The sequence below is a fragment of the Mustelus asterias genome, chromosome 6, assembly GCF_964213995.1.
Source record: "Mustelus asterias chromosome 6, sMusAst1.hap1.1, whole genome shotgun sequence".
In the NCBI taxonomy this organism is placed as follows: Eukaryota; Metazoa; Chordata; class Chondrichthyes; order Carcharhiniformes; family Triakidae; genus Mustelus; species Mustelus asterias.
In genome coordinates, this window is record NC_135806.1 from 40,688,190 (window position 1) to 40,700,247 (window position 12,058).

Below are 12,058 nucleotides of genomic sequence, written 5' to 3' on the forward strand. Positions count from 1 at the left end.
CAAACTTTGAGATGTTACATTTTGTTCCCTCATCCAAATCATTAATATATATTGTGAATAGCTGGGGTCCCAGCACCGATCCCTGTGGCACCCTGCTAGTTGCTGCCTGCCAATTGAAAAGCATGATGTGGAGATGCCGGCGTTGGACTGGGGTAAACACAGTAAGAAGTTTAACAACACCAGGTTAAAGTCCAACAGGTTTATTTGGTAGCAAAAGCCACACAAGCTTTCGGAGCTGCAAGCCCCTTCTTCAGGTGAGTGGGAATTCTGTTCACAAACAGAGCTTATAAAGACACAGACTCAATTTACATGAATAATGGTTGGAATGCGAATACTTACAACTAATCAAGTCTTTAAGAAACGAAACAATGTGAGTGGAGAGAGCATCAAGACAGGCTAAAAAGATGTGTATTGTCTCCAGACAAGACAGCCAGTGAAACTCTGCAGGTCCATGCAACTGTGGGAGTTACAAATAGTGTGACATGAACCCAATATCCCGGTTGAGGCCGTCCTCGTGTGTGCGGAACTTGGCTATCAGTTTCTGCTCAGCGACTCTGCGCTGTCGTGTGTCGCGAAGGCCGCCTTGGAGAACGCTTACCCGAATATCAGAGGCCGAATGCCCATGACCGCTGAAGTGCTCCCCAACAGGAAGAGAACAGTCTTGTTTTTATTCATGTAAATTGAGTCTGTGTCTTTATAAGCTCTGTTTGTGAACAGAATTCCCACTCACCTGAAGAAGGGGCTAAGAGCTCCGAAAGCTTGTGTGGCTTTTGCTACCAAATAAACCTGTTGGACTTTAACCTGGTGTTGTTAAACTTCTTACTGAATTGAAAAGCATCCATTAATTCCTACTCTTTCTTTCCTCTCTGCCAACCAGTTTTCTATCCATCTCAATACACTTCCCCCAATCCCATGCGCTTTAATCTTGCACAATAATCTCTTGTGCGGGACTTTGTCAAACGCTTTCTGAAAGTCCAAATATACCACATCGACTGGCTCCCCCTTGTCAACTCTATTAGTTACATTTTCAAAGAATTCCAACAAATTTGTCAAGCATGATTTCCCCTTCATAAATCCATGCTCACTCTGTCTGATCCTGCCACTGCTTTCTAAATGCTCTGCTATAAAGTCCTTAATGGATTTGAGAATTTTCCCCACCAGCGACGTTAAGCTTACTGGTCTATAATTCCCTGTTTTCTCTCTACCTCCCTTTTGAATACTGGAGTGACATTCGCTACCCTCCAATCAGCAGGGACTTTTTCAGAGTCTAGAATCCTGGAAGGTGACCACTAATGCATCCACTATTTCTCGAGCCATTTCCTTAAGTACTCTGGGATGTAGATTAGCAGGCCCTGGGGATTTATCCACCCTCAAGCTCACCAACTTTCCCAGCACCATTTCTCTACTAATATTGATCTCCCTCAGTTCATCCCTCTCATTAAATCTTGCATTCTCCAACATTTCTGGCATTTGATTTGTGTCCTCTTTTGTGAAGACCAAAGTATGCATTCAGTTGCTCGGCCACTTCTTTATCCTCTATTATACATTCCCCCATTTCTGCTTATAGGGGACCTACATTTGTCTTCACCAACCTCTTTCTCTTCACATATCTATAAAACTCTTAGGGCCCGATTTTACCATTTCAGGTGCGAAAACTTGGTAAAGTCGGGCGTGAGGCCATTAACGCGATCCGCGCGCACGTCCACACAGATGCCCACTTTACCAAGGAGTTTGCACATTCTCCTCGTGTCTGCGTGGGTTTCCTCCGGGTGCTCTGGTTTCCTCCCACAGTCCAAAGATGTGCGGGTTAGGTTGATTGGCCATGCTAAAATTGCCCTTAGTGTCCTGGGATGCGTAGGTTAGAGGGATTAGTGGGTCAATATGTAAGGATATGGGGATAGGGCCTGGGTGGGATTGTGGTCGGTGCAGACTCGATGGGCCGAATGGCTTCTTTCTGTGCTGTAGGGTTTCTAAGATTCTCGGGGGGGGGGAGGCGTGAGACCCAATCATTCTCTTGGGGGGGGGGTGTGGTGCAGGGAGGCCCGATCATTCTTGCGGGGGGGGGGGGGCCAGATAAGTCTCTGGTCGGGTTGGGTGACCGGGGGGGGCAGGGGAGATCTGCTGCCACTCTGCGGGCAATCTGTGGGGGGAAGGGAGTAGGGGATCGTGATCGGTCTGGGTAGCGGGGCTGGGGGGGGGGGGGGGGTGGATAAGAGGGACAGTTATGTTGTGGGGGTGGGACGATATCGGTGGGGACCATTGCTCCCGCTTTTTGCTCCAGGGCCACTTTATCCACTTTTTGCGGCCCGGAAGCGATGTGACAGGGGCGCATTTTTCAGTTTTTTTCTAACTGCGCAGTTCAGAGCCCCGATCAGACCAGCAGCATTTCGGGTGCGATAAGTCCCACCCACAGCGCAATTCAGACTCGCGATTTTTTTTCCAGGCTAAGTGCTAATGGGGGCGCCTGAGAGCAGTTTTCCAAGTCGGATCTGAATTGCGCCCAGATTCAGCACTTAGAATGAAAATGGTAAAATCGAGCCCTTAGTGTCAGTCTTTATGTTCCCTGCAAGTTTACTTTCGTACTGTATTTTCCTCTTCTTAATTAATCCCTTGGTCCTTCTTTCCTGAATTCTAAACTACTCCCAATCCTCAGACCTATAATTTTCTTTGGCCAATCTATATGCTTCTTAGATCGGATACTCTCTCTAATTTCCTTTGTAAGCCATGGATTGGTCCTCTGAACCATTTTGCTTTTGTGCCAGACAGGAATAAAGAGTTGCTGCAGTTCCCCCATGTGCTCCTTGAATGTTTGCCATTGCCTATCCACTGTCATCCCTTTAAGTAACTCTCCCCAATCTACTATGCCAACTCACGCCTCATATCCTCATATTTTCTTCATTAAAACTCAGCGCCCTAGTCTCTGAATCAACTACTTCACTCTCCATCTTGATAAAAAAATTCTATAACGTTATGGTGGCTCATCCCCAAGGGGTCTTGTACAACTAGATTGGCAATGATTCCCTTCTCATTACACAGTACCCAGTCTAAGGTGGCCTGCTCTCTAGTTGGTTCCTCCACATATTGCTCAAGAAAACTATCCCACATACACTCCAGGAATCCCTCCTCTGAGGCATTTCTCTACTAATATTGATCTCCCTCAGTTCTTCCCCCTCACTAAATCTTGTTCTCCAACATTTCTGGCATTTGATTTGTGTCCTCTTTTGTGAAGACAGAACCAAAGTATGTATTCAGTTGCTCGGCCATTTCTTTGTCCTCTATTATACATTCCCCTGTTTCTGCCTGTAGGGGACCTACATTTGTCTTCACCAATCCCTTTTTCTTCACATATCTATAGAAACTCTTAGTGTTAGTCTTTATATTCCCTGCAAGCTTACTTGCGTACTGTATTTTCCCCTTAATCAATCTTAACGATGAAGTGCATAAGGCACTGGATGGGCCCAAAAGAAATTTGGCGCTACCTCGGGAGTCAAATAAAATTTGGTTATAGCCCTTTTTATTCATCCCAGTTCCTTTTGGAAACCCTCACAGTATTTACACAGTAACCTCTCTGTCTCGTAGGCTTAATATTTCCAACCAATTGAGTTTTATCTGCTTCAACCAATCCTGACCCATTAGGCAAGGCCTGTGATTCTCAATTACTAGAACAGGTAGTTGTGCTGTTTGGTTTCTGTAGGATACAGTAACTGTTGCTGACCCTACTGTCTTCACCGTCTCTCGTGTATAAGTAGACAAAATGGCCCCTGGCTCACTCAATCTCAATAGTTGCAGACTTTTTGAAGATATTGAAATGCTTGCTCCCCTATGACTGTGGCCGTGACTCTTGTGTCAACTTCCATTTTCAGAGATTTTCCATTTACCATCAAGGCTATTTCCAATGGACGCACCTTATTGAGTTGGATCTGGTTGAAAATTTATGACTCGGGTTCCTTGTCGGGCTCCTCATCCAGTTTTTTTTAAACAGAGTTGAACTAACCATTGTCTTTTTTTTTTGCAAGTTCTGTCCTGAGTGCTTCACTCTGCACCATGCTTATAAATGACCCTTCCTTTAACAACAGAAACATTTTAATTGTTGCACCAGTGAGTTTCTTGGGAGTGCTCTCCCAATCTTTGGAAATGAGCTTGCATCCCTGGTGCTAGACTCCCCTTCTCAGTCTCTGCAGCATCCTCACTCGGGCTCTTCCTCACAGCAGCCGTTTCCCACCACAAACGGTTCCCCTCATTGGGCACGCCTTGTAATTCTCTTACACCCTGCTCAGTTACCTGGGCCAGCTCCATGGATTTTTCTAAAGAGATTTTGGTCTCAGCCAATAAGTTATTTTGCATTACAAGGCTGTTTATTCCACAGACCAAAAGTCTCCCCTGGCTCCTGGATTGCAGAATGAAATTTGTACCTCAACATAATGATTGAAGGTCAGGGGTTCAAATGATTTTTGACAATTTTGATTATCTAACCAAATGTTGGAGCATCAGGCGATGTTGGACTCCTCACTGGGCTGTATGTTTGTGGTCCACAGATTGAGAGTATAGAATCATAGAATCCTACAGTGTAGGAGGAGGCCATTTGGCCCATCGAGTCCACACCGACCACAATCCCACCCTGGTCCCCCTAAGGGGCAATTTAGCATGGCCAATCCACCTAACCTGCACATCTTTGGACTGTAGGAGGAAACCAGAGCACTCAGAGGAAACCCATGCAGACATGGAATACAGCAGGATATAGATAGGCTGGAAAATTGGACGGAGAGGTGGCAGATGGAGTTTAAAAGCTGGAGTCTGATGATGCAGCTGTATAGAACACTGGTTAGGCCACATTTGGAGTACTGCGTCCAGTTCTGGTCGCCGCACTACCAGAAGGACGTGGAGTTGTTAGAGAGAGTGCAGAGAAGGTTTACCAGGATGTTGCCTGGTATGGAAGGGTCTTAGCTATGAGGAGAGATTGGGTAAACTGGGCTTGTTCTCTCTGGAAAGACGGAGAATGAGGGGAGATCTAATAGAGGTGTACAAGATTATGAAGGGGATAGATAGGGTGAACGGTGGGAAGCTTTTTCCCAGATCAGAAGTGACGTTCACGAGGGGTCACGGGCTCAAGGTGAGAAGGGCGAAGTATAACTCAGATATTAGAGGGATGTTTTTTACACAGAGGGTGGTGGGGGCCTGGAATGCGCTGCCAAGTAGGGTGGTGGAGGCAGGCACGCTGACATCGTTTAAGACTTACCTGGATAGTCACATGAGCAGCCTGGGAATGGAGGGATACAAACGATTGGTCTAGTTGGACCAAGGAGCGGCACAGGCTTGGAGGGCCGAAGGGCCTGTTTCCTGTGCTGTACTGTTCTTTGTTCTTTGTTCTATGGGGAGAATGTGCAAACTCCATGTCGACAGTGACCCAAGCCGGGAATTGAACCCGGGTCCCTGGTGCTGTGAGGCAGCAGTGCTAACCACTGTGTCACCATGCCGCCCCTATGCAGAACTGTGTTACAGAGCTACAACATTTTCACAATTTGGATGAAATTAAGAAATTTTCAGTATCTGCCACCCCTGTTTATGAAGCAAATCAAATTTGTTATGTGTTAAGGGTTTTTCTTACAACGCAACTTCCTTCCCTCTACATTTTCAAAAGTATACCGAAATGCATTTTGAAAGAGTCTTTGGTGTAATAAAGCTTCATAAGATTTCTATTTCTCCCCCAAATATCATTTTCTATTTTTACTAGTAAAAATAAAAAATGAGAGTAGTACCACCATTTTTGCTCTGCTGTGATCTCACTAGTTACAAAGAAATAGGGCAGCCTTTTGATATACTGCCCCCAGTTTTCAACTTCTGGGTCAAACGGCTCAATCTTCCCAATTAAAGGTGTTTTTACATCGCGTTTGTACTTTGCTTCTTCATAGCTTTGATGCTCACTCTCCTCTCGCTAGCTGCACCCTGCGATCCCCCAACAACTAACAACGTTTTTCCTTGTCATCAGTGTAATAACTTCGAAGGCAACTTGTTGTGGCCTCAAGTTATAATTAATATATAGACAACAATGTTTACATATATAAATCAAGGGTGTAACAGAATTGTATACACATCTACTCTTGTCTCCTCCCTGATTCCAACTGAGGCTGCTTCCCAACCCAGGACGCACACACATGCTCCCTATTGGCTTGTCCTCCAGTGCTGCCTCTCTATTGGGTTTGACCTGAGCATGTGACCCTGAAGGATTTCCGCCTCAATTTCTAATGGCTGTTGTAGATATAAGGGGTAGGTTAAAAGGATCAGTGCAAGTTGCTTTGAAGCATGTTCATGTAGAAAATCCCATGTTCAATACACATGGTTAGAAAGATACTTTGACCATGGACATAATGTTTGCATCTCGGTAGTTTCTTGTCGGTCATCAAAAACTGCATCACTACTACACCAAATTTCCACGGGTAGATTATGTACTGTACCAAATCTGCACCCGTATGCAATTTAATCAAGCACAGTTTAAAGAGACTTTCATTAATACGGAGCATTTCACCATGTTTCAGAGTCAATAAGTCTTTTAAAATGTATTCATTGTTGTAATGTGGGGAACGTGGCAGCTGGTTTGGAGTAATAGTCATGTGATAATGACAAAGTAATTTGTTCCAGTGATATAGGTTGAAGGATAAATATTGATCAAGTGAACCTCCCTGTTTTTAAAAATATTGTAAGAAGTCTAACAACACCAGGTTAAAGTCCAACAGGTTTATTTGGTAGCAAAGGCCACTAGCTTTCGGAACAGGCTGTTCCTTCGACAGGTGGGTGGGAGTTCTGATCACAAACGGGGCACAAAGACACAAACTCAATTTACGTGAATAATGTTAAAAATATTGCCATGGGATCTTTTATATGCATTTGAGAGGTCAAATAGGGTCTCAATTTAACTAAAAGTGCCTATCTCCTCACTGTTAGTCTGTATTTTGTGCCCAAGTCTCTGGTATAGGATTTGAACCCACAACCTTCTGACTTAGACATGACAACACTACCATTGAGTCACAGATAACATCTAAATTGCTGATCCTTTATGGTGTCTTCATTATGACACCGCTATCATCACTCTTCATTTTACAGCGCTTCATTAATAGAAGAGATTTAAGAACAGTGTGACTCTGAACTTTGGAACAGAATAGATGTTTGCACTGGCTTGCCCTGCAGTAAAAGCCTATTTAGCTTCATTGAGCAATCAAAACGGATTGTATAAAATCTGGCAACTTTCTCAATGCTAATGATGAACTGCAAGCCCTCAGTGCTACTTCTATGTAGCAGAGATGTCCCCTTAATGCAGTGCTTATATATCAGATTGTAATTCTCTGTTAGGTAGAATATTAGCTCAGTTGGCTGGACAATTAGTTCATGATGCAGAGTAATGTCAACAGCACAGGTTCAACTTCCATACTGGCCAAGTTACTCATGAAGACCCGCCTTCTCAACCTTGCCCCTCGCCTGAGGTGTGGTGATCGGGTTAAATCACCACCAGTCACCTTTCCCCCTCGGAAGGGAGAGCAGCCTGTGGTCATCTGGGACTCTGGCGACTTTACCTTTTAGTTAGAATATAGGCAAGGATTGTCCCAAAAAATATTGAAGTGTTGAATTTGTATGAAAACTGGAGTAAATCACGTTGTTTATTTCAGAGGGAGTTTGGAGAAGAATCTCTTGCACTCTGTGCACTGCAGATTGCACCAGCGTGAATCGTGCAAAAAGTCTGTGGGCTATTTGTTCTTTGTTATTCCACTGGAGAGGCTGGCAGCATGGCGCTGAGCGGGCCACAGCACATGCGCCAATCTGTCAGTGCCGAAATCGGTGCATACGCAGTGGCCCCTGTCTGCCGGCTTCCCGATTGCTGGCCAGCTTGATCACTGGCCAGCTCCATGACCTCTACATCACCAGCCATGCAACGCCCCCATTGCCCGATCACTGACCCCGCGAACATGCCCCGCCCCCCCCTCAATCCCACCAGCCCGCCACAATCACTCCCCCTCCCCCAAGCCCCGATCTCCTAGTAAACATCCCCAACCCACCATGTGTCACTGGTAGAGGACACATAGACCCATATTAAGACAGATGAGGGGGTTGTCTAATGAGGAATGATTAGAAAAAAAGAGAATCTTTTGATTGTGATAATGAAAATTACCAGCGGATTGGATAGAGATGATCAACAATTGGGGTTTTTTGAGGAGATAAATGTGAAAAAATACTTCCATTGGTCAGGTGAGTAAACAAACTTAAGATAATCAAAAGAAAAATCCAAAATCTTTTCCACTCAAAATTATTGAGACATGGAAAACCTACCAGACCAGTGGTGGAAACAAATTAACTAACTATTTTTAAAAGGGAGGTAAATAAATAATTGAAAAACAAATTGAAAGTGCATGGGGAAAGGACAGAGGAATGGGATTAAGTGAAGAGCTCTTTCAGTTAGTGTACAGCAAGATGGGCTGAATAGACTCCTTCTGCGCTATGAAATTCTGGGGCTGATAATCCATGGTCCTCCCAGTGCACTCCTACCTTAACTACAATAAAGGGACTGCACAAAATTACATATGGATCTTGCTCCCGGGTTGCTAGCTGGGCAATGTGGGGGCAGAGTCTCTGCTGAGGCAGGAGGCTATGAGATGAGGGAAAGGGACTCTAGGTCAAGGGTTCCCACGGCCCTATCTCTCAAAGGCTTGGTGGGGTAATGGTTGATGTGGGGTTCACCTTGGAGGTCCAGGTCTCATCTTTGAAGGAGATCCTCCTCTATAGCATTGAGATTTCCAGCTGTTCCAATTGCCAATGGGGCCTCGGGGGTGGGGCGGAGGAGGGGTTTGTAAGGTAATCCTTCACCAACTCAACAGTTTTGTTCTGGACTGTCCAACTTTCTCTGTATACTGGCACTGCAGCGTTTTCCTCACAGTGACGCCGTTGCCTGCTGGGGAGATGCAAATGAGGGAAGCTTCTCTTGAATCGGGAACGTTCACTGGTGTCACTGGTAGAGGACACAAAGACCCTGGTCCTAGTTAAAGTGCAGGGTGGCTACTCCAAGACCTTGCAAAGTTGTGTCACTTAGGTTATTGGACTAGACTTTGCTGTAACAGGCCAGTTAGACTTACCCCTCATAACCCTCCAGCTCAAAAACATTTCCTTCTGACTATGCAAGCTGATAATGACAGAGCAAGGGAAACAGGGCATTTGGGACTTCAGTGAACAGGGCAAGCAACAGGACATCTTCAAAAGAAATTGAAGAACTGGGAAATAAACAGTTAATTAATGGGGATGAATTCAATGTCCAAGCTGATACAGCAAGGGAAATAAAGTGAGGAAAAGAAAGATTGGATTACAAAAGAGAGAAAAAAACCAAGGGAAAATGAGAAAAAGAGTTATAATTTAAAATGTCTTTTTTAAAATCTCCCTGAAAAATTTTCAAATCGAAGGAGTGAGACTCCACACTTATAATAATCACTTTATTAAAAGAAAAGGGCTAATTACTAGCCCTTAATAGCTACTGTGAGTTTAGTTCAGATCTACCTGGCAAGTGCACCAGCCTCAGGACGATCATTGTATGTCACTGGTGATGCAGGCAGCAAAATGTTTCTTTTGCGATAAGCAATGTTATCCTTATGTAACAATGGCTGGGAAGGACTGGAAAATTCCACCCCATGTAACAGCGAGGGCCATTAGACGCGTTGTTACTTTGACAGCAAATTCATTGCCCAGATGGAAGATTTTCTGTCAGATTCCGTCCAAAAATATAAAAGGACACCAACCTCTGTAAAATTGAAAGGAAATGGTGGCATGATGGTTATGTCACTAGGCTATTGATCCAGGTATACGAGTTCAAATCCCACCACAGTCACTGAGAAATTTAAAATGAGTTAAATATGGAATTCAAAAAGTTAATTTTAAAAAGTTTTTATTTATTAATGTCACACATAGGCTTACATTAACTCTTCAATGAAGTTACCGTGAAAATCAGTAATGGTGGCCAAGGAACTACCTCAAAATAAGGGGGGGCCGGTTCAGAACAGAGTTGAGGGGGAACTTCTTCTCTCAGAGGGTAGTGAATCTCTGGAATTCTCTGCCCATTGAAGTGGCGAAGGCTTCCTCGTTGAATATGTTTAAATCACGGGTAGATAGTTTTCTGATCTATAAGGGAATTAGGGGTTATGGGGAGCAGGCGGGTAAGTGGAACTGATTCGCTTCAGATCAGCCATGATCTTGTTGAATGGCGGGGCAGGCTCGAAGGGCCAGATGGCCTACTCCTGCTCCTATTTCTTATGTTCTTATGATTGTTATTAACCTGATTTGGTTCTGGGTTAGGGAAGGAATCCTACCATTCTTACACTGTCTGGCCTTTTCAGATCCACATTCATACTCTCTGAAATGGCTCTGCAATCTACTTGTATCCAAAGTACTAAAACCTTCACCAGACGGAGTGCAGCAATTCCAAAAGATGCCTCATCTCCATCTCCTCAACAGCAATAAATTCTGGCCTTGCTAGTAATGCTCACATCCCATGAATGAATTTTAATAAGTACCATTGTCCACTTTTTTTAAATTGAAGTATATCTCCTGTGATTCTATTTCATTGGTTGTTTAGATGAGAAGAGATTGGAATCACTGATTTGCCAACATTACCAAATCTGAAAGAAACAGAGAATGCTGGAAAAACTCAACAGGTCTGTTAACGTTGAATCCCAAGGGCTTTAACATGCCCCACCGAAAGACGTGATGCTGCTCCTCCAGCTTGCACCAGGCTTCACTGGATCATTGCAGCAGGCCAAGGATGGACATGTGGGCATAAGAGAAAGGTGCTGAGTTAAAGTGGCAAGCAACAGGAAGATTAGGGTCATGCTTTCAGACTGAGCGAAGGTGTTCCACAAAGTGGCCACTCAGTCTGTGTTCAGTTTCCCCAAAGTTTTTGATTTGATTTGATTTATTATTGTCACATGTATTAAGATACAGTGAAAAGTATTGTTTCTTGCACGCTATACAGACAAAACATACCTTCATAGAGAAGGAAATGAGAGAGTGCAGAATGTAGTGTTACAGTCATAGCTAGAGTATAGAGAAAGATCAACTGAATACAAGGTAAGTCCATTCAAAAGTCTGACAGCAGCAGGGAAGAAGCTGTCCTTGAGTCAGTTGGTACATGACCTCAGACTTTTGTATCTTTTTCCCGAAGGAAGAAGGTGGAAGAGAGAATGTCCGGGGTGCATGAGGTCCTTAATTATGCTGGTTGCTTTGCCAAGGCAGCGGAAAGTGTAGACAGAGTCAATGGATGGGAGGCTGGTTTGCATGATGGATTGGGCTACATTCATGACCTTTTGTAGTTCCTTGCGGTCATGGGCAGAGTAGGAACCATACCAAGCTGTGATACAACCAGAAAGAATGCCTTTTATGATGCATCTGTAAAAGTTGGTGAGAGTCTTAGCTGACATGCCAAATTTCCTTAGTCTTCTGAGAAAGTAGAGGCGTTGGTGGGCTTTCTTAACTATAATGTTGGCATAGGGGGACCAGGACAGGTTGTTGGTGAACTGGACACCTAAAAACTTGAAGCTCTCGACCCTTTCTACTTCGTCCCCATTGATGTAGACAGGGGCATGCTCTCCTTTACGCTTCCTGAAGTTGATGACAATCTCCTTCGTTTTGTTGAGGGGATTGCATTGGGAATAGTGAATACAATAGATCAAATTGAAGGAAGTGCAAATGAAATGTTGCTTGGCCTGAAAAGAGTATTTGGGGTTTTAAATGGCGAGATAAAGGAACAGATGTTGCACCTTCTGCGATTGCAAGGGAAGGTGCAGTGGGAAGGGAATGAAGAGTTGGGTGTGATGGAGGAGTGGACAGGATGTCATAGAGGGTGCAGTCCCTGCAGAATGCTGAGAGGAGGGGTGAAGGGAAGATGTGATGAGTAGTGGCATCATGCTGGAGCTGGTCGAAACGGTGGAGGATGATCCTTTGAATCCAGAGGCTGGTGGGGAGGAAACTGAGGACAAGGGGGACCCTATCACGGTTCTGGGAGGGAGGGGAAGGGGTGAGAGCAAACATGCGG